Raw genomic sequence first — 20,986 nt, forward strand, 5'->3', positions numbered from 1 at the left:
TCTCGGTCTACATTAACTTCTTTCTGAAACGTCAGAAATGAACCAGGCTCATGCATCAGACGAACCACGTCTTGCTGGACATGTCTACTTTTAAAATAAGCCATTTAAATAGAATAATAATAATAATAATTTTATATTTAGGCCTATGTAATTCAAATGAAACCAACGAGAGGTGCAGTGTTTCCCGTCTGAACTCATTATCTGTAACGATGTCACACCGTCACTATATTCATACAGTCATCTACAGAATTCGTGAATTCAGTTCATAATTCTAAGTAGCCTATAGCCTATAATTAAAACATTTAAAGTAGACTAATTATGGGGAAAACTTAACTTATATTAATATAAATTTTATTATAAATGTGGGGTTGGATTTTACCCATTTAATTTTTTTTTTTATGAATGGCCTAGAATAAAATAAGTAGGCAAAAAATTTGTAGTAGGCCTATATTTTATTCCATGTCGTTGTAGATCACAGGTTAAAGTAAAATGCAAATGGTGTTTTATGAATAAAATCGTCAAGTCAGCTTTGTCAATAACTGCAGCAGCCGGAAAAATATAATATAATTTTTTTATTTTATTATTAATTTAATTAATTATTATTATTATTATTATTTTATCTTGCAAGCACCACTAGCAAAGAATTGGCAGGATTAATAAACTCTGCTGTATGCCGCTTCTCTCCTGGTGAAAATGAACTGAGCTCGCGGTTGCCGCTTGTCAGTGCGGTACAGAAGGGATGAAAGGGGCGTTTCAGCGCCGCCCACACATTCAAACAAATATTAAAGCATAATCTGATTTTTTACCCACAAACAAAAATACGAAAAATCCAGCTAAATTTTCGTTTTCCGTTTCTTAAACAAAACGAAAAAACGAAAATCAAATCGTTTCTCATTTATCTTTATTTATTTTTAAATAGAAAATCGAATGACCAAAAGATACACGGACCTTTAAGAAACATACATCCATTATCCATCAAAATCCATTCTAAAGCATTACCAAAATACCAAGATGGTTCAGACGTATTAATTAAAGCAGGTATAAAAAGCAGACAGGCAGACAAAATTCAGAAGAGAAGAGTTGGCTCCCTTTCAATGTACGATTGTGAATTTGAATTTAATTGGTCATGCTTCACAGGAAGTTCACCAGAAACTCAACACACACAAGTTTCACACAAGGTTTTGTCGAGCTGACATTCAAAGTTTTATGTAAATTAACAGCAGTATATCAGTTTCTTTGAATTTTAATCCATTCAATTCTACCTCGTTATAATATAATATATATAATGCAAGCCTTATGTTATATATATATATATATATATATATATATATATATATATATATATATATATATATATATATATATATATACAGTACAGACCAAAAGTTTGGACACACCTTCTCATTCAAAGATTTTTCCTTATTTTCATGACTATGAAAACTGTAGATTCACACCGAAGGCATCAAAACTATGAATTAACACATGTGGAATTATATATGGAATTATATACATAACAAAAAAGTGTGAAACAACTGAAAATATGTCATATTCTAGGTTCTTCAAAGTAGTTTTGCTTTGATTACTGCTTTGCACGCTCTGTGTGTGTGTGCGTGTGTGTGCGTGTATGTGTGTGTGTGTGTGTGTACACACTTCGGATGGGATGGGTTAAATGCAGAGCACAAATTCTGAGTATGGGTCACCATACTTGGTTGAATGTCACTTCACTTTCACCTTCACTTTGATGAGCTTCAAGAGGTAGTCACCTGAAATGGTCTTCCAACAGTCTTGAAGGAGTTCCCTGAGAGATGCGTAGCACTTGTTGGCCCTTTTGCCTTCTGTCTGCGGTCACGCTCACCCCTAAACCATCTCGATTGGGTTCAGGTCCGGTGACTGTGGAGGCCAGGTCATCTGGCGCAGCAGCCCATCACTCTCCTTCTTGGTCAAATAGCCCTTGATGCCTTCAGTGTGACTCTACAATTTTCATAGTCATGAAAATAAAGAAAACTCTTTGAACGAGAAGGTGTGTCCAAACTTTTGGTCTGTACTGTATATATATATATATATATGGCAGTTTTGCATTAATTGAGATAGGATAGCTTAGATTGACATAAACTGAAGTGATAAAGCGCGAAAGAGAGGGGGACAGGTTTTAAGAAAAGTCCATGAGCTGGGACTCAGGAGGCCCAATTCTAAATCCTGTTTGTTACATCAGTTCAAACCCAATTAAAAATCAAGAACTGAATTGGAATTTAAAACATATTCCCAGTTCAGTTGCCATTGCTGCATATATGGTGTGATTGATGGTGTCAACTACTGTAGTTGGGCCAGCAGCAAACAGCTGTTGTACAGTACATGCATGCTGGACTGTTTTTACGGTTTCCAAATGTCCTAGAACATGCTGAGACACACTTTCACTGCTCACCACCATAAAGTCATAATGCAAGCATACTCACAAACGGCCAGAAGGTGCATACCCAAACACACACATACCCCCCAACACCTGACCTGGAAAACATAGGACAGCTAACCCAAGGTGACCCAAGGAAACGCTGGGGTAGGCCCAAATAATTGGACTTTTTGCTAAGGCCCCGTCTTCCCCAATTGTCCAAATCCACCGGACAAATGATTAATGTGTACACTGGTGAAGGGAAAATGTTTTTTTACCCATTAAAGTCAACCAAGGGTAAAGCGGGTGTATGCTTATGCTGGCACTATTTCAAATTACCCTATTAGCTGGGTTGAGAGTGTGCATTGGTAAATGTATGTGTCTACTGTAAATCGTGTGTGTCTCTGAATGGGTATGACTGTATGTGTTAGTATGGGGTGGAGGGATATAAGGTATCTTGGATAAACAGTCTGTGTTAGGACATTATTTTTTAAATCCTGCTTACTGGAGGCTTAAAGGTAACACTGAACGGCATTAAAGTGAAGTGGTATTACTGCTTTTGTGCAGAGGGTTCAGAAGTTCACATCCAGGTTTTGCTTACTGAACCCTGGTGGCCAATGACCTTCTTTTTGGCAAATGTTCATGCCTGGGTGCTGGACTTTGAATGCTTAGAGCAGCGGGATTAGTCTGCTGAAGTCTGACCCACACCATGACAGTCTTACTGCAATGGACATGTGCTGACCTAGCTACTGAAGTCAGAGAGAGAGCAGTGACACTTATTAGTATACTCTGACAAATGTGAACACACAAAACATTAATATTCTTTAAAATATACGTCCTTCATAAACTTAAACAAATGATCTAGATTTTGAGTTAGATCAGTTTACTGATTTTGTTTGTGTTTAAAACCCCCCAACCAGTTCGCAGTTATATTTGAAAACACATTTAGGTCGAGAGCTCATGTCTTCAGGGAACCTGCATCTGAAACGCAATATGCCATGTGAAACAGATGCTGGATCAAAATTCTGGATCCACAACCAATGGCAGCGGCTCAGGAACTTGTATTTCTACATGAATGTCTACTACAATGCCATTTTATTTAACAAATGACTGGACAAATTTTCAGATGAAGAGTTGAAATAACGGAAAGGCCATACATTTCTGCATAATCCTCTAGATAAAACCATGTTGATGATCAGTTTAATACACTTCATGCACTCAGGGTTAAGATTCTGACTCTCTGTTCTACAATACATACTTTTGCTTAGCCTATGTGCTTTGGATCAGATCAGTCAACAACTTTTTAGCGTTAGTAAACAAAATTGTTCATACATTTTATTTAGCAGAGCAGGAGAAAGCCACACATAATTTTAATTAAAACTGACACGCTGACAGTTAATTGCTGTATCCAAATATGTCTACTGTATAGAGCAGCAAGTCAAACTATAGAATACACTGAATTCACAAAATGGTTGGCGGATATTTCACTGTTTTCCGTCAAGATTTTGAATCATGCCTCCAGGGGAAACTTTACTACCCTGTGAAGTCATGCATAAAACGCAAATAGGTTAACTTGTTTCATTTGAAGAAACTGATTGTTCTAAACCAATAACATTTAATTTAATGAAACTAGTAAATAGACTATCACTGCTCTTGTATGCACACATTTATTGATTTTCAAATAAAGCAATATGTAACATATGCAATCTTATTTCTGTGGCCTATCATCGACCTAACTACAGGTTCTACTCTACTCTTCAGCACAATGGTGACCCCCAAATCTCACACAACAGAAACCCCTTTGAATCCCAACATAACTTAACCATAAAACAGTAACAGATCTCCCCTATAATAATCTTGTGCACAGAAACTTTCTATACCACTTAATTTCAACATTGACGTTTTTATGAGTCTGAAGCAAAGGATGCCATGAACAAGAAATCTGCTGTAGCTCATTCAATTTGAGTTTTGCCTAATACAATCAGTTATTGAGTTCACATATTTCTATTAAGTGAAAGTAAGTTTCAGTAATATTTGAGTGAAATGAACTAGACTAATTTAATTATTTTCAATGTTTTATTTTTCAGAAGAACCTGCATTTCTAAAAAACACATTAATTAAGTTTTTCTTAAAATACTGTACAAATTCAAATACATTTGTCCTTCAATAACCAAGCAAGTGAATGTAAGCCAGACAAGGCCCCTGAATGACCCCCGAGTGCTCAGAAAACCATGCATGTTTCTTAATAAGGAGATACAAGGAAGGAGCAGAAATATCTTTTCCAAGTGCCTCCAATCACATTTTCAGCATTTTTAGTTTTAACATGGAGCAACTCATGTAACTCAAATTCCATGGAGTAACTCGAAAGGGCCAAAAAGCCTTATAATTTCTATGTGTGGCAGATTCTTGAGAGAGCTCTCTTGTTGGGGTTTTCAGAGACTGCGTCTGGGCATGTTTGTGTGCATTTTCAGATGTTATTCCCTGCACTACATGTGATTTTGTTCATCATCTTAATTGGATAGATGGCACTGTTTTGTGCAACAGTGCTCGCAGTGTTACATTTGGCAGAGTCAAAGCTCTCATTTATATTCCTTACACAATCAAAGTGCAAGATGAGGTAATGAGAGAGGGAGAAAATAAAACAGAATGAGGGAGAGAGAAAGAAGGAAATGACTTAACTTTCTGGAGCGCTTTGTAATTGTCACCGTAACACGTGTGTTAATTTGTTTGGCTTCCTTTGTAAGTGGAGAGGGCTGCTCACTCATGCTTTGGATTTGTGTCATCTGCTGAAAGCAGAAAACATAAATAAGGTGCCTCAGCAACTTCACTTATGAGCTAAACTAATGTCATTCCAGAGAGAGTAGGAAACAGTTCTCAACGACCCTCAGCCATAACCGCACTCCCCAAAGACACATTTCTATGCATTGGCTGATTCCTAGTTTCTGTACTTGCGTGCAGGGCATTTTGGCTATTGAAACACAGTCCTTTCACAGTATTTTGAGTGTGCCAGTGCAGAGACATAGAAGTAGGTGCTATGAGTGATGCCTCAACATTGAGGGAATACAACATCTCTTATAGCACTTCTGAGATTAATAATGTGGAATTTAAAAAATAAAATAAAAATATATATTTTCAAAGTTATATCAGAAATATGCAGTTGTTGGTATGTTTTTGTGTGTTCATCTACTGTCCATTTATAAATAATAAAATAATAAAACTTCAACAATGAACAGAGACCACATAAAACACACAAACAAAACACAAAACAATTTAAAATATGTATGTACATGTTCTGTTGATGTATTTGAGTTTATTGCCATACCAGTTTCATGGGCTATTTAATGACAAATACTCAACATTCAATATAACTGAAAACATTTAATAAACATTTTATAAACTCAAACTTGAAAAAAAGATTAAGCAATATTTTATATACACAACTCTATAAAAAATGCATTTGTATGTGTGATAATTTTTATTATTATTTATTTATTTATTTTCCTGGGTCCATCTTACACAACAAGTCCTTCAAATTTTGTTTTGATTGTTTCATGTCTTGTTTGATTGATTGTCTTGTCTTGTTTCATGACATTAAACATTTTTGGCACACCAAAAATATATGTTTTATAGTCAAACCCATTGCAAAGTATGCAATGGACCTTCCTTCCTGACATGAAATTCCTAATTACATGGATTCCTATTAAAATGAATGGATTTTGCTTAAAAAACAAACAAGCAAACAAACAAACAAAAACAATACAAATAATAATAAATACATACATTTGCTGAATAATTGTAAATGTGACTGCACCTTTAGAATGCCAGTTTGCTTTATTTTCACAAAAGCATGTTTTCAAATAAACTTTTAGAGCAAAACTCACCAAAATTAATACTGCTACAAATAAAAAAACTGGTTTGGCTGAAACTTATATATCACACATTAGGTATAATGACATCACTATTGTTGCTCCAACAATAAGATGTTTGTCTACAAAGTGGAATGGCGCATAGAAACGAGAAGAGAAAGAAAGCCATCAGTACTCCCACCAGCTGCATCCAAGACCTGGCATAATGGGAGAAGAAGTCATTCAACCGCCACAAGGAAACCCTCGGGGGCAGACTAGACACGTCCGTCAAAAAAGTACCCCCCACCCCAACCCCGTCCGACCCCTCCCCCAGATGCACCTGGAGCATCTCCTAAAATCCCCACCAGCCCCCTCCATCCATCTACCATGCAGCCCGAGAGCTAACCCAGATGTGAGCCTCGCAGGGCGGATCAGGCCCGGGAACATGTGCACTCTGTTGTGACTAGTACCAGATGTGCTCCATTGACCCAAAACACCCAGTCAGTAGACATGCCACATAGGCATCACACAGACCCACCACACAATCAGCGACACACCTGTTTCCATTCACACTCCGGCCTGGGAGTCCTGCGCCATCGTCAGTGCTCACCACATGTCTGTTTTTGCTTTCTCCCTTCTCTCGTCATTTTTTTCTATCTGTCAAACTCATCTCCAAAGTGTTTACTCTTGGGGCTAATAAGAAACTCGAACAGATTTATTCATTAGAACATGGTGGCTAATGATATGAAAATATATAATAATTGAATTTTCCATCCAAACACTGAGAGTCAATTTCAGGACTAGGAAACAAGATATGGGACAGGAGAGGCCTGTTTAATTTGAGGGCGTAAGCAAATACACCTGCATGACCCCGGAGCCCCGCAGAGGTCAAAGTCATTCAAACATTTAAAGAATGGTAATTAAATTACCCTTGATGCTGAATAACTTCAATTTGGTAGCACCACAAATTGTTTCCAGCCACCAAACACACACACATAGTGGCTCCTTCAGACTCCTGGTTTAATATTTTATCATCTTAGACTTGTAGCTATAAACAAGTGCTCCATTTCAGAGCCATAAGTAATCAAAGACAATTCACCTCGAATAAATGTGCTCCAAATAAAAAAAATTGGGTTTATTTTGTAAAAGGGTAAAACAGGAGGGGGGCATTCAGATGCGTTCCAGGGTGATTACGCTCAAGCGTGAAACTGTACAAAACTAAAAATGGAATACAAGATGAAGAAGCGTTTCAGGCCAATCAAACCACTGAACTTGCTGCTATCATGATTTATAGACTGAAATAAAGTTGTCTCGGAGTGGTATTAAAATAGGACTGGGGACTTTGAGGTTCCATTTCAGTGGCTTGCGGTCAACCTCTGGGCCCAGGTGGGCCTGCTTAGGAGACCTCTACCGAGGTCCTATCGAAGTGCCACTGGAGCACATTAACTCTTAATTCTGAGGCCTGGCTGGTATCCAGCAGCTCTACTACCTGATTCTGTTTGAAGAACAGCATGTTTGGCCAGGTATTTAGCCATGCTGTTTGAGCTCTAACACCCCAAACACAGAACATGGCAGCCTGGCAAAGCAATTCAGTCCTTCTCGGTGATGAAATTATTCACTTCACCAGCTGATATGGTTGGCCACCACATTACCTATAAACTGCACAATGAATAATTTATTTAATTATGTCCCTTTCTTTTCCCTTAAAAAATTAACTATGATAAACTACACAGTACGTTTCTGTGAGTTGCCTGCAAACACTCATTAGAGGAGAATCACACATAATTAAATTCCTTCTAAAAAATATACAATATGACTAGAAGAAGATTCATTTAAAGCAGCCAAAAGAACAGATATGTAAATCAAAAACGGTAAATCAATCATCCTCTTATAAACAGTGTCAACAAACACACTAACTCACAAATTGTGCAGTTACATAATATGGTCATCACTGTTTTTTCTCTTCACATTTCAGAGGGCATGAGGGCTGAGGGGTGTTGTTCTGGCTTTGATTTTGCTCTGTGCTGGAATTTTTTTTAATGTTGCATTAAAAATTAATAACGATTAACCCAGTTGAAGTTCTGCACAGGCTGAGTTCAAAGAGCTGTGAGCCCAGAGCAGGCTCTCTCAGTTAAACTCCATCTGGGGTTATTGCACTGCAGTGCAGTACACACTGTGCTCTATTCTTACAAACTGGGCTTAAAAAAATGTGGCATGGTAGAAATTTGCTAATTTCCCAGTCCTATTCCTTCAGCAGCATTATATTTAGCATATTCTAGCATCATTTAGCATCCTATCTCTCTCTCTCTCTCTATTCACCTAAATCTGAACTCTTGATCAACTGCGAGCATTCTGTAACATGGCATGTTCAGCCCGAGACTAAACACCTCAGAGATCAAAAGCAATCTCCACTGAGCTGCAATTACCTAGACCTAAAACCCCTCCAAGCCCTTTCTCTTTTTCTTTTTATTTCTTTCTCAACACCACCCTGGAGTCTGGTGGCTTCAACACATTTGGCCCCAACAAAAAAGGTCTTTGTTTACATGGAGTGACCATGAAGAGTTTGAAAGCAGTCAAATGTGGTCAGAAGACCTACATGTTCTGCAGAGCTCAGAGTACTTGCATGTGTGGGTGTGTTAACACATGATCCCATGACCTACTCGTTGTGATTTCACCACTAAAGCCATGTTAAGTCCTCTGTGCATGTGAGAATGTTTTTGCATTATGCTGGATGTATTTTTATTTTATTTTTGAATATCAAAGACATACATGATGGATAGACATCATAGCGAAGTGAAGCGTACGTATATGCTTTATTTGTGCAACAAATGAAAAGAGAGAAATACAAATCCCCTTGGGGAATATTTCTGCTACTTGGGATCAACACTTATCTATGGATCTTGTTTTCTTGTCCCGGAATGACATGATGGACTTACATCATCTGCATACAATGTAGCTTGTGTTTTTGGGTCCCATAGCGGTTTGACATGGACTTTCATGTTAATGCATTGTTTGTTGTTCTGGAATCAGGCAAAATGAAAACACATGAGGTGTGGAGCGATTTATTCATGCTCCGGCAGTTCACTGCATCTGACAACGCCTGTAATCTCTGCCAAACCATTCCACAACACTCATAATCAGCCGACATCTCTTCCTTCTTTCATATCCCCAGCCTGACCCTGGCCCGGGAACTCACTTCATAGAACTCTCATTGTCTTCAAGCAAAGAGCATCCGCGTCCCAGGAGCGTCTGCCTTCGAAGTAAATGGCAGAAAAACCATGAAGCTTAATATCCAGCCTGCAGTCAGGGGAGGGCATTGGGCAGACAAGCTTGGGAAAGAGAGGGGTGTGGGTGGGGGGTGGGATAGTCTCCTAGACATTGTGACTGCTGCATGGTGGAAAGGAGAGGTCATGCTGTCTGCAATTGGTCTGCAGTGATGCATCTGCACAAATACGGCCTCACTGTTAGCCATTATGTACTTATTTGTGCTGATTATCTCCTGATAGCTCCAGAGTCTGTTGGTTTCCCTCAGCTTGACATGAGTAAGGGCTTTTGTTCAACCTTGTAGATGACAGGCCAGTGAAATTGTGGAGAATACTTGCAATATGGGGATCTGTCTAGGCAACCGTTAAATATCTGAGGTTAATGCAGGCTAATCAGGGGTACAGTAGAAATAGTCTACTTCAGTCTACTAATCTACTTCTCTTGGTTTTGTGTGATATCTGATTCATAGCATATTTTCACATGAGGTCATATAAAATCCCATACCATTTACGAGAAAAGTTAAAATGTAATGACTAAGGTAATGTAATCAACAAGTAAATATCATACAGGTCCTTCTAAAAAAAAATAGCATATTGTGAAAAAGTTCATTATTTTCCATAATGTAATGATAAAAATTACACTTTCATATATTTTAGATTCATTGCACACCAACTGAAATATTTCAGGTCTTTTATTGTTTTAATACTGATGATTTTGGCATACAGCTCATGAAAACCCAAAATTCCTATCTCCAAAAATTAGCATATCATGAAAAGGTTCTCTAAACGAGCTATTAACCTAATCATCTCAATCAACTAATTAACTCTAAACACCTGCAAAAGATTCCTGAGGCTTTCAAAAACTCCCAGCCTGGTTCATTGCTCCGGGAATCCTTTTGCAGAAATGACTGCTTCAATGCGGCATGGCATGGAGGCAATCAGCCTGTGGCACTACTGAGGTGTTATGGAGGCCCAGGATGCCAGGAAGCTCATACAGAGTGTTGGGTCTTGCTTCTCTCAACTTTCTCTTCACAATATCCCACAGATTCTCTATGGGGTTCAGGTCAGGAGAGTTGGCAGGCCAATTAAGCACAGTAATACCATGGTCAGTAAACCAGTTACCAGTGGTTTTGGCACAGTGAGCAGGTGCCAGGTCGTGCTGAAAAACGAAATCTTAGGGAGACACTATTACAATTTAAAACAACTACTTTCTATGTAATTTTACATTTAATTAATTATAAAAAAATATATATATATTTGTATTTTATTTTGTATTTTATTTGGGTCTCTGCAGAATAAGTGATGTACAAATGTTTTAAAAATAAACAGTGATGCACATACACTTCCTCACAAAAAGAGTGTTTTATATTTGTCAGGTTTTTTGAAGATGAAAGTTTAAAATATGATAAGGTCTTAAACTATAATTTCATCGTCTCTCATTTTAAACACTATTTAGATCCCACTGGCCCCCTTTCTATTTTCCTAAAAAAACACAACCTTTGAGGCAAAAAGGCAAAAAAATACATAATAATAATTATTATATACGTATATATATAAAAAGTCAGCCGAAGCGGTTTCCTTTTATTTTTACAAGAGTCAAGAGGCATTTATTTGTCATTTGCAAAGTTAACACTGGGCATTGAAATGCTTAAGATGAGGCTCAGACATACAGTGACAATAACAAGACATAAGACATAGAAGTACGTGGATATCACTGAGGTTCTTGAGTGACTACATTGCCCATAGGCAGAAAGACATGGACAGAGCATTATATGCCCATAAGTGGAAGTAACAGGTACAATAAAGGTAATCAGTGTTAAGAGTTATAATGTTCATAAGTAGTCCTGAGGTAATATTATGACTACCGAGGTAGAACGGTGTCTAAAATGTCATTGTAGAGTGACGTAGAGCTACCAGGAGGATAATTAAAATGGCAGTGCAGATGCAATAAAGAAACTTAAGAGCAGCACACATTCAGATGTATTCCTGAGTAGAGCAATGTCCAAAAAGTCATTATAGAGTGTTCACAGAGTAACCTGAAGTAATATTAAAAAAGTGGCAGTGCAAGTACAATGAAAGTAAACATAAGAGCAACATGTATTCAGTTTTTTAGATGGAGAACAGCTGATACACATTCTTCCATTATGCATTTTGTGACATTATAAAACATGGACAAGACTAGCCTTTCTCTCTGCTAACGCGCTACCCCAGTGTTCTAATAGATCTGGCCTGGCAGACATATTCAATTTACCCGTTATCATTGCTCTCAATTCCTGCTTAATACTCACACACACTCAAGATATCTCTGCTTGTGGTACCAAGTGATTTTCCTGGATTTCCCCCCCCCCCCCCCCCCCAAACTTAGCATAGACTCTACTTGAGGGGAAAAGGGGTTGCAAGAATGACTTCCACATTACTGTTCAAATTTCACGTAAACCAGTTGTTTTGAACTTTAAGAGGCTGTGGCCTACTAGTTCTTACCAGTGTTGGGCAAGCTACTTGGAAAATGTAGTGAGCTAAGCTACCAGTTACTCTACAGTAAATGAAGCTTCACTACACTGAAGCTACCCCCCTGGGAAATGTAGCAAGCTAAGCTACATCAACAGTAGCTTGCTACATCTAAATAAATAAATTTCTTAAATTTTTATGTTGAACACGTTTTATTACAAGTCAATGCTATCTCAGTGCTCAAAACTGTCAGTCAAACAGATAGGCAGGTGTAATTGTTTAGTTTAATAGTTTTTTGCGTTCCTTATCAATTTGGCAACAAAAACAATCAAAATACATGTAATTAACAATGTGCGCACAAGTAAGTGTATGCACCTGTTGCATGGGCATGCTTAATATACTGTAGGACCTTGCAGAACAAAATGCAAGACCTCCAAACAATACAAAAAAATGGCCAGGCTGGACCCTGATAATTTTTACAAGCAGCATCTGAAAACATATTTTCTCTCTGTTATCTCGGTTAGTGTCATGTCTACTTGTCGAGGTACAGCCAGAGCGACTCACTCATCGGGATTAAAGGTTCTCCGACCTCATCCTATGCCATCATTTCATCAAATAATTTTTTGCGTGACTGGCCAAGGAGTGGTACCATCCGGAGCAGAAGGTGGCGGTAATGCATCATAAAGATGGTTGGTTGCTATCCACCGTAAACACGAACAAGATGAAGTAGCGCCGTTGTGTCACTACGGATCCAGGATCAGCGATCTTAGCAATTGTATTTGAGCTTCAGAAATGCTTGCGAAAATGTAGCTTGTGTGGAAGCTACCGCACTACTTGGTAAAAAAAAAGAGCTTCGCTACTGAAAAGCTATTTGATTCAGAAAGCAGCGAACCAAGCTACGACCAAGCTACTGAGAAATGTAGTTAAACTAGTAGCTTCGCTGCTTGTAGCGACGCTACTGCCCAACACTGGTTCTTACTACATATCACTTACTACTGTAGAACGTTACATATATATAACCTGGAGCCGTTCCCCTACAGGAACTCGAGCTGCGTCAAAACGCTATGGGAATGAGAATGCCCATGGTGCCACACTTGCAAATCCCTGTCTAGTGTGGAAGAGCACAGCTAGGACAAGAGAACATAAGAGCCAGGAGTGGCTTGCATATCTAGGACATAGAATCTGACAAATGTGAGGGGCGTAGATCATCCTGCTGCGCTACAGATCTCCTGCACTGACACACCTGCTAAGAAGGCCTTGGAGGCTGCCATATCTTGAGCCTTGACCCCCAAGGAAAGCCGCAGCAGACGGACCCCGTCCGGGCGCACTCTCTCCAGAATTTCCTGGAAAAAGGCATGCAGACGAAGCCTCGGCAATGTCTGTACCATGATATGCATGGAGTTGGATGAGTGAGAAAGAGAACCAGAGGGGATGGTGCAATGTCATCTGAGTCACCAACAGGTCCACCTAATCCTAGCCAAAACTCTCCATATCTGCTTCACCACCTCGGGGTAGTGCAGTAGTGCAGTAACAAAAATGCTCACAATTTGTTCTCCATGGAGAGCTGACTCTGTGTGCTTTGCTCCCAAGCAGGCACACAAACTGTGTGTGTCCCCACCTGAAATATAGCACAGACAGGGAGGAACATACAGCCTCAACACTGCCTGCTCACCCAAATACTTCTCTTGACTGAAGCTTTGACATAATGGAGCTTCTAAGTGGACAAACAACACTAAATAAGACTCACAAACAGAAAGTGACTGAAACACACAGTACGCTTGCTGAATGACAAAAAGCTGACGCCGGTTCCACCTCACATGCACCCGCCTATGGTGTCTCACCCTTCCATTGGAATGATTACACATATGTTTCAGAGCGTGGTCACGCTGGGGGTGTTCCCATAACGTTTTGACACAGCTTGAGTTCCTGAAAGGGAACTCCAAACTTCCCATCGTTAAACATGATTGAAAATCAGGTTTAAATCTTAATGAACAGGAACAATGACATATTAAAGTGTCCACATTAAAGAAATTTAAAATGATCTTCAAATCAATTTAAAACAAATGTACATACTCCAAATGTAATCTTTGTATTTGTGTTGGTTTGACACAGTTTTTGTAAAATAAATAAATAAAAAATATTTTAAAAAGTTTTAATTTAATACATAAAAAAATAACTTATATGATGTAAGCATCCAGTAAAAAGTTGGAAAAGCGAAAAAAAAAAAAAATACTGATAAACACCACATGGCATTTAACAACCTGAAGTAACCCTGCCTTGTCATAAAAGGTCAAAAGGTGAAATTATCTGATATTTTAAGAGGCTGTTTTCACACACAAGCAAATAGATATACTTAAAAAAAATAGTGACAGTAAAGTACATTGCTACAAATTATACAAAAAATAATTGTTTTAAACATTCTGTTAATCGAAGAATCTGGGAAAAATGTACCATGGTTTCCACTTTTAATCAGCACAACTGTTTTAACTCAACCTTTCTAACTAAAAAACACATGACATTTGTGCCATTTATGTTCTCACAGCCAGCTGGATTTTGAACCCAAGTCATGGGGTGCTTGAGAGATCAGGCACAGACAGGCCAACCCTTGTTGATTTTTCCTGGTTTGGGTCAAGAGGGCTATAAATTGGAGCTGGTGTGAAAGGTAAACACACAGCCCTCTGGCTGGATTAGACAGAAAGGGCAAGGACAATGTGGTAACCCCTAATCCACTGAGTGCTGGTGCCCAGACAATCAAAGACATAAAGGTGAAGAAGAACGAGAGAAGGCTAGGGCTGCACTTTCCCCTCCGAGATCCATATATAAACAAACATGCATATTTTATTGAGAGGGCAGGGAGAGACAGAGCGATAAATTGAGATAAACAAGGTCTTGGTGAGGTTGAACCTTTGAACTATGGCAAAGGAGGGGCTCAACCCTATTGAACCCTGGCTGCATTTGTAGTTGTCTTCAAAGAGGACATGATTACGGTTACAGAGCTAATGTCAAAAAGATTATCCAACATTTTGAGTGACACCTGAATAAGGGTACTATTGACATTGACTGGGTAGATAGTAGACAGTAGTAAACAGCTAATCAATTTGTTTATTTCCCTTTATACTGGTTTGTTGATTTATCAGTGATTTTCCTGTCTGCCCTCTGCAGATCTCACTCACTGATACCCTGACAAAGGTCTCCAAATGCAATATTTTATTATACACTTTTACCTGTGAATGCACACATATACATTAACAAACATGTTCAAGGTTTAATCCTGCTCTTGCCAGTAGAGAGTATGAGTGTAGATCGATGGTTTGCATATTGATTATATTGGCTGACAAGCACCAGGTGCTCTACCATTGGGCCTAACATATTAGGACCACATAAAGGAGAATTCATTACACTTGGATAACATGCACTTCACTGAAAATAACTATTTTACAGATATAGCAGGATACAAATTACATTGCCTGATTTTGTCTTTATTTTAAATGTATTTTGGATTTATTATGTATACTACGATTCAAATATTTGGAGTTGGTTCAGCAAGGATGCATTAAATTGATCAAAATAAATTTATAAAAAAATAAAATTAAAATAAAAAATTAATTGTCTCTCCAGTCTCTCACGGTACTTTGGTGTCATACACAAATGAGTCTGCACAGTGCCAATGCATCTCAAACAAGCCTAATCTCTGCTAAAGAAAAAATACCATTAATTTTTATAGGTCAAGTATTGTGATTCCTGCCACATTATTCAGTCACTAATGATTAGGCTGCCTCGTAAATCAACTGACTGGATGGGCCTGACAGACAGGTAGGTGGGCTCAGGCCTACCTGTAGCTACGCGAATGGCAGAAACTTTACTCAAAAAGTAAACTCAAAAAGTGGAAGTGCTTCTAGTGTAGTAGGATGTTTTCTATACTTTACTCTCCTGAATTAAAAAAAATCTAAACACAATCGAAAACATAGATTATTGAGGAAAATCTGAGAGAAATCTGAAATCCATAAAACAGGTGCTAATCTGTGAGACTCATTTGATGAATGCCCTATAAAGACTTTTTTTTAAAGTGAAGTTTATTTTAGTTTGTTTTAATTAATCAGATTAACGCAAACCCCTCCTCATCCACAATCATTTTGCTTTCCTTTGGCAGCATGGTAGGGTGCATGCTCTCCATTAAGTACTTTAGCCTGATGGGAGCCGCAGGGGGGCGATAAGTAGATTAGGGCTGATTAAACTTGTATCAGTGGAATAGGAGCCAGAGACCTGCCAGGACAGAGGCACTCCTCTCTGCTCCTTCTCCCCCCACCATTCTCACCATCAGGCATCTTTGGTTTATCTGCCATTCTGGCGAAGAGCCAGATGCCATCAGCGACAAGTGAGTGTCATCAGATACTTGAGCGATACAGACGAGCTGTCCTACACATGTACGCAAACACTCACTCAGAGATACGTGCATCCAATATTTGGCTGTCACCCCAGGGGCGCTGTAGTTTTTGGGTCAAAAGTGAGGGGCGGAGAGCGAGAAAGAAAAGTGAGAGTGAATGAGGGAGAGAGAAGGAAATTTAGGTTATCTTTTGAGCAACAGGTGGTGCCCTGGGGTCGAGTGAGGTTTAATTAAATTATTTATTGGTCCTACTTAATATTTAGATAACTTGTGCCAACATCTAACAATCAACAACTTAATCTTTAAAACACTAATAATGTAATAGCCCTGGTAAATTTTATATTTATCAAATGAATAATCAATCATTATTTATTTAGCAAAAAAACAAGCCAAAATGGAAAAGCCAAGGGTGACCAACAAAAGACATGCTTACTGTTACCAAAGGAATCAAGAGTAATGGTCAGACACTGCTTATCAAATACCATGGTTGACTTATTATCAGCAAGTGTTAGCACCTCTATAAAAGCAGAAGTTTTGGCAGTTTGCTGGTCTGGAGCCTTCAGATGTGTGTTTACACAATGCCACATAGGAAGGATATCAGCAATTATCCCAGATAATCAATTGTTCCTGCCATTAATCTGGGAAGGGTAATACAATTACTGGACGTCCCAGGAAATTCATCCCATGGTCAGACCGTACAATACTCTGATAAACTGCAGACAACCCAAGAACTACACCTCTGACTCTACAGGCCTCAGTTAACAAGTTAAATGATAAAGTTTGTGACAGTACCATTAGAAAAAGACCAGACAATTATGGCATGTTTGGAATGTTTGCCCGAAGAAAGCATATTCTCTCTAAAAAATACATGGCAGGATAGCTTAGGTTTGCAAAGCTGCATCTGAACAAACCATAATCTAGAACAATACTCTTTGAACAGACAAGAACAAAGTGGAGATGTTTGGCCATAATGCACAGGGCTACATTTGGTTAAAGCCAAAAGAGCATATCAACACAAACACCTCATACCAAAGGTCAAGCATGCTGGCTTGTTTTGTACCCACAGGACCTGGACACCTCACAGTCACTGAGTCGACCATGAACTCCTCTGTAATAGCAAAGTATTCTATCTGTACCCCAGCTAATGCTTGGCCAAAATTATGTCATGCAACAGTACAATGATCCAAAGTACATCAGCAAATCTACAACAGAATAGCTGAAAAAGAAAAGAATCAAGGTGTTGCGAAAGCCCAGTCAGGGTCCATACCTCATCCTGACTGAAATGCTGTGGAAAGAGCTGTGCATAAATAAATGTCCACAGACCTCAATAAACTGGAGCAACAGTGTAAGGAAGAGTTGGCCAAAATTATTCCAGAACAATATGAGAGATTGATGAAGTCATACAGAAAATGATGACCAAGTTTGCTGCTAAAAGTGGATCTACAAGCAACTGAATCATAGGGTGTCCTTATTTGATGATTTTTTTCCCCCTATTTATTATTATGTCCTGATATGGAAAACCATGGCATTCAATAGGGTGTCCTTCCTTTTTTTGACTGTATTTTAACATTTTACTATTGATAATTTATCAGCAATAAAATATATAAATAATAATATTTATCAGTAATATAATATTGCTACATCCCTAAAACTTTATATGCTTACCAATATACATTTATCTACTCCTGAGAGAAAATAATTAATCCAGAAAGTGATTTTGATCAGACTTTTTTATTAATTATCAACCCATAGTGTCTGATACTAAAACATCATCCTTTCTTCTCGGCTTCAGCGCTCGCTGGCAGAGGCTTGCCTCTTATCAATGTGAAAGTGTGGGGTCATCCAGAGTGCCACTGCAGACTGAAGCTCTTAACAGAACACTGTTCCCATATCTAAGACACATGCCCTCTGGGGCCTGACATCTTGCTAAACAAACGAACTGTAAAAGGCTAAAGAGTGGGAAGGAGGAGGAGGACGAGGCAAGGAGGGGAATTCCACAGCACTGGGACCATCTGTGGAGGTGAGGCAAGTTCTGAGGCCGCTACAACCCTGTGACAGATCCTCCACACTTCAAACTAGCGTAAATAAAGCTAGTGCTGTTGTTCTAACTCCAACCCTGGAGCTGTGACAGCTGTGTGATGATGTCCGCAGCCCTGTGACCCACAGATGAGGGCTTGAAAGAGGGAAGGCTTCCTGTGAAGGGCTGAGAGAAGTGGTGAGACAAGTGGATAGGACTTGAGATTTAGTTTGGGTGTCAGTTTGGGGCAGAACCATCTGTTTGTCCAACCGATGGAAGTTGGGAAGCGTGTTCAGGAAAGCTGTTTGAAAACAGAGATTTCACACGTTAACTTTTAATATTATTGCATCTGATCTTCATCTTTCTCTTGATAGTCTGCATTATTTTCTTTCCCGCTCTTTGGGATGCACTACAGTATCAGGGAAGGTAGAAAGTGTGGGAATAAAAGTGATGAGTCCAGAAGGCTTGACAACTGTTTTACTCTCTCTGTAAAGCCATTAGACAGATAGATGTTGGAGCCTGTTGAAGCAGTGCACAGTGAGGGAGACAGGAACAAGGGAATGGAAGACAAGTATGAATAACGCTTGAAAAGAATGGCAGAAAGAAGACATCTCTCTTATTCTGATGTCATAACAAAACATCACTGCAGGAAGTCATGCTTGTTACATTAGCAGCAGAACGTGTGTGTGTGTGTGTGTGTGTGTGTGTTTGTGACTGTGCAGCTGTAGGTCATCTGTTCATAATGCTATTTACATAAGATGCAACCAGACTCTTCTGATACATCCACATCAGTCCATTTCTCTCTCTCTCTCTCTCTCTCACACACACACACACACACACACTCATGCATTGTGACCTGCAGTTGACTGTTTGAACCCAGGAGTGTGGGTCAGAGGAGTTCTGTGCAGAAAGGTCACATTGTGGTCATGTTGTCTTGCCTGAATGCAAAGGCCACATTATTGCAGTGATTTACACAATTAACAAAGACAGTTAGTAGGGAAAGGAAGGTAAAAAGCAAGTGATGGTTATACATTGTAGATGTCTGACAAAGCCCCCTATTCCCATCGCTCCAGTTTGGGAGTCATATAAAAGAGAGAGAATGTATGTTTGAAAGATAAACGAAAAGAGAGAAACGATTCATTTCCCACACTCGACCCCAGCAGGGCCAAGGTTAGGCTTACCCCCCTCTCCTCCGTTTATTCAAACAATACAGACAGGCCAAATGTTCCCCTGTTTCAGAATCGAAAAGAAAAGCCAGCTGATGAATTGTGAAGGCAGAATGCTTTCATGAGTAATGAATTATATTAATGACTGCCGATTCTTACAAAAACAAAGCTCTTAAATCACATAGTGACTTGGGGGTTTTGTGGAGGTCATTTTCTTTCCCCATTCCATTCGGCTTTCGGACCATGAACCATGACGCAAGAGAAAGTTAGTCTTTCAGTTTCATAAAAAAACACACAAAAAAAAGACCACAATGATTCCATAACTCTTCATTCATGCTCCTCTGTGTACAGTATATACGTGGACATAGTACTTCAAAGGGTTGGTTCATCTAAAAATTCTGCCATTGTTTACTCTTATGGCAACTTGACTGACTGAATTTCGGTCAAACAGTTTTGGTTATGTGACTTTGAATAGCAATAAGACATTTTTTAAGATATCTTTTTAAATGTTCTATAGACTAAAGAAACTCAGAGACATGAGGGTGAATGACTAATGACTTTCAATAATTTTTCGGTAAACCAACCCTTGCCGTTTATTAGACTGTTAACTCTATTCAAACACAGTAAAGAGGTTTTAGCTGTTAATCTTTGTGTCAAAAATCGCTGTAATCCACTAACTCATGTGACTTATTGCTTATATAAAATGCCAATAACTGTAATATGATAAAGTTCACTTTTATGATATTATAGTTTCTAAATCTATATTTATAAAATTTTATTATACTATTATTTCATGAAATTAAAATATTTGATTCTTATTAATAATAAATATCCAAATTAATATTTATTATTAATTAGTATATAAGTTAATGAGGTAATACATATAAAATGGAGTCTGAATCAGTTTTATAATCGGGAATATTGTGCAATGTTTGATAGCTAGTAACCACACAACAAAAACTTAAATCTTTCAGGAAAACTGATACAGCACTCACATTTTCATGCCAGATCCAAATGTCACCTAACTTTCAGTTATCTGGACAAAATCCAAACCAATCATTTAAGACTTTATTGTTCTTGTAGACTGCAGGGTGGACTGATTTCTGATTGGCCCTTTAAACATTTGGCAAATCATAAATCACTAAACCGCACCAATCCTAACAGCATCTGACGGCATACCCCTGTAAGCATCAGCTTATTACCTGTAAAATAATCCAATCAAAATCCTCCCAAGTTTCTTGGCAACCAACAGCAGCAGCTGTCAATCACCTGGTGGCTAACATAATCCATGTGGGCCAATGAAAATGTGCATGTAATTCCAAAAATTTACAATTCTTACTGAGATATGTTGAAGTGTTTACGCTTAAATTTCACATTTACATTCATATATAAGAACAAATGAAGGAAATGTGTCCTTGTTAAAATGTTATTAAAGAGCTATCCTCTGCCATTGATCCAACCTGAGGAGGGTAAACCC

Source organism: Carassius gibelio, chromosome A5 (assembly GCF_023724105.1).
Source record: "Carassius gibelio isolate Cgi1373 ecotype wild population from Czech Republic chromosome A5, carGib1.2-hapl.c, whole genome shotgun sequence".
NCBI lineage: Eukaryota > Metazoa > Chordata > Actinopteri > Cypriniformes > Cyprinidae > Carassius > Carassius gibelio.